Source organism: Solanum stenotomum, chromosome 1 (genome assembly GCF_019186545.1).
Source record: "Solanum stenotomum isolate F172 chromosome 1, ASM1918654v1, whole genome shotgun sequence".
Classification (NCBI taxonomy): Eukaryota; Viridiplantae; Streptophyta; class Magnoliopsida; order Solanales; family Solanaceae; genus Solanum; species Solanum stenotomum.
This window is the reverse complement of record NC_064282.1, coordinates 93,671,513-93,675,252: the sequence shown is the minus strand read 5'-3', so window position 1 is coordinate 93,675,252 and position 3,740 is coordinate 93,671,513. Positions and strand designations below refer to the sequence as shown.

At 31.3% G+C, this 3,740-nt stretch overlaps 1 pseudogene; it reads left to right on the top strand.

Annotated features, from left to right (window-relative positions):
* The first annotated feature begins 261 nt into the window (after positions 1-261).
* On the top strand, positions 262-3,669 carry LOC125871142 (peroxidase 57-like; annotated as a pseudogene).
* The last annotated feature ends 71 nt before the right edge of the window (positions 3,670-3,740 follow it).

The following is a 3,740-nucleotide window of genomic DNA, read 5'->3' as shown; positions in this document are numbered from 1 at the left end:
GGCCCCTTATGAATCTTCTTGTGATCTTTGATACTATTAATTAACACTATTTTTAAGCCACATGCGTTGACTATAGTATAATATAAATATACTTCAAGAACTTGATGGCACGTTATTGTCACAATCCCTAAGAAATGGTCGTGCAAAGCATACACATTTTACATGTCATACTTCATTATTATCTTAATAACCTTAGAAAAATACTATAAATTGGATAGAAAAATATGTCTCTTTCAACCACATTATATTTGTCAAATTAAAATGTCTAAAGCATTGGCACTTGTGGTGGTGTTGTTTTTTGTGTTATTTTGTGGAAAATGCTATGGAGAACTTAGAGTTGGATTTTACAAAGGAAAATGTGGGGTGACAAATGTTGAAGGTGTTGTCCAAAATGTTGTAGAAACATGGCATTTTGAAGAGAAGGAAAAGGATATTGCAGCTGCTCTTCTACGTATGCATTTCCATGATTGCTTTGTTAAGGTAAGAAACTTACATATACAACTCTTGCATTTTAATTTCTACTTCTTTCATCTTTAGTGTCAAATTCAGTAGCAGTGGTGGATACATAATTTTTTTATCATGAATATGCAGGCGAACCACTATATTCACTACTCTTTTCGTGTCATTTTATGTGATGAAGCTATTTAACTTGATCCAAAAGTTTTAATAAAGGAGAGAATATTGGAATGTGTGGTTTTAAACATATACTAATATTTTTGTGGAGAAAAGGCCCAAAATAGACCTTTATCCTTGGTTAAGACTTAAAGTCATTCTTAATTTTTCATGTGGAACACTAATTGTCCCTCATGTTTGTAATATTGATGCACCTTTGGTCCTCTGCAACTTTCGTCTATTTTTAACATAGTTTGTCCACAATTTAGAGTATGGAATGTTCAATGTGTTCCTCTATATTTAGTAGAAATTAAACAATAACTCAATAAGAGAAGATGAGAAAAAGAGTGTTCTATTAAGAAAATTGGATTTAGATGCGAACTTCGTCACTAATTCACTTGTAGCTAACATAAATCGATTGTTGAATAAGAGTAGCGATATATTTTGTTGTTTAGGTATATAAAACTTGTCCGTTGCTAAATCCTATCTTTTTTAGTCCAAACATCATTATAGCTAATTAAATAAAAAATCTACCTTTATTTGTACTGTTGCACATGAAATCTTACATAATGAGCCTTTCGATCTCAAAAAGTAAAGACAAGTTTGAGGGTGGACCAGAACTGCGTCAATACTATAAACATGAAGTATTATTAGTGTTCCACTTGAAAAAATAAGGATAACATTGAGTCTAAACTACAAAATAAGACACTATTTTAAGCCTTTTCTCTATATTTTTGTGCCCATAAAATCATGTTATAAAGGGTAAAATGAAAATTTTATGATAATTTCCTTTTGACTTTTCTTATTTTGCTCATGAACCAATTCCATAAAATTTTGGTATTATGAAAAAAAGAATGTTCTTTATGAAATATTTATGGTACAATTTTCTATTATCATTGAATAATATTTTTGCTATATGTACATGATGAATAGGGTTGTGATGCATCTATTCTTTTGGATGGACTCACCAGTGAGAGAAAAGCAGTCCCAAATTCAAGTGTTAGGGGATTTGGACTCATTGATGCTATTAAAGAAGCTTTAGAAGCAGAATGTCGAGGCCTAGTTTCTTGTGCTGACATTATTTCTATGGCAACTAGAGATGCTGTTTTCTTGGTAAATTTTACATTTTATTTCATTATTACTTCCATATATCATTTGAGATTTTCAATGTTACTACTATAAGTAAGTCCTCTAATCGCTATCGATATGATGTGAGGCTGATTTGCTAATTGTAACAAACTTGATTCTATTCCAAAAAGGATGAGAAGACATTTGACCTAGGTTGAGAAGGAATTGGGGTCACTTTTTTTCTTCCTTTTTTTTTAAACTATAGTTCTCAACAAGGCTCGAAGACCTTCGACTAGATTTGAAATGAATATTCGTTTAAAACATGGGTGGGATTAATTAGTAATTTTCTCTATTTCTTCAATGGTAGCATTGATACTTGATAGTAGATATTTCCTTTTTATCTGTCTCGAAAAGAGTATCTCTTTCTATATTTAGTAAGTTTTTCAGTTTCAATATTTTACATGACAAGTTTAAGATCACAAGATTTAAATGGACTACACACATCATTAATCTAAGATGACAAGATTCAAACGTCTCATTTAATTTCTTAAACTCCATGCCCAGTCAAACTAAAAAGTAACGTTTTTTTTTCATGACTTATTTGATTGGTCTTGGAGTTAAGAAAAAACTAAAGATTCCTGAAACTCATGATCTTAATACGATGAGACGTTTAAATTATATTATTTGTGACATATATATACATGCATCCTAATTTGTGTTAGTTTTGATTATAAAATGGCATAGGCTGGAGGAAAATGGTAGGATGTAGAAACAGGACGAAGGGATGGAGATGTTTCCTTAGCTTCAAATGTGAATCTTCCTGCTGCTACAATTTCAGTTTCTGATTCCATCAAACTCTTTGCAAGCAAAAATCTTACCCAATATGACATGGTTTATCTTCTAGGTAATTTCACATTTTTACAATCCTTCATTTTATTGGGACGATGTCCAGTAGCATGTGTGCACCTCGACTATTTTATCATGTACATACTATCTCCCACCACGGTGAATAGACAATCAAAAAAATTACCTAACACATTTTTTTTTTACTTTTAGTAAGATTTGAGCAACGGTCGATCTATGGTTCACATCTCATTATATTGCCTATTAGGACATACCTTTGGATGCTATCCTTTTTAACGTTTTTATTTTACAACCTTTATCTTATTCTAGATTTTCTTTTTATGACAATGGAACTCAAACTAGCTTGCGTGCACCTAGAGTTTTAAGCCATAATCTTCTTTGCTTAGTGCATTTTAGATAAATTAATTATACATATTAAATAAACTTTTAAATACAAATACAAAGTTCGAGCCATAATTATATATTGAGTTTTAATGTATCCATAACTCTGTTAGGTGAATCTACCCTATGATGAGTACGTGCTATCTTGTAACCATTAACAAACATGGTCACTGAATAACTTTGACCATCAAAACTTAGCCAGTTTGAAAGAAATCACATACTAAATTAAATTTGAACTCTGATGATTTTCATCTCATTTCATTGACCGTTAACTACTTGTTTATTTTCGATTCTAGGTGGACACACTGTTGGAATTGCTCGTTGCTCACTCTTCAAAGATAGAATATACAACTTCAATAAAACTGGTGGTCCTGATCCAAGCATGAGCCCATGGCTATTGGCTGAATTAAAGGATAAATGTCCTAGAATTTCATTAATATTTGATAACACTTATCCTCTTGATGTGAAGACTCCATCCTTGGTAGATAATTCATATTTTCAAGAAATTAAAAAGGGAAATGGGGTTCTTCAAATTGATCAACAAATAGCATTGGATGAATTGACAAAGAATATTGTGGATGATATTGTTAATGATCCTGATTTTTACACTAAGTTTGGTGAGGCCATGGTGAAATTGGGTAGAGTTGAAGTATTAATTGATGGTCAAGGAGAAGTGAGGAAATCATGTAGGGTTGTTAATAAGAAGCCATTTATTTTTGGAGGGCTCAATTAGAAAAAAGTCTATTTTTTTTGTTAATAATTTATTTGCTTATTGTATAAGTTTTCTTTTGTTTCATTTTTTGTATGGGGGGGGG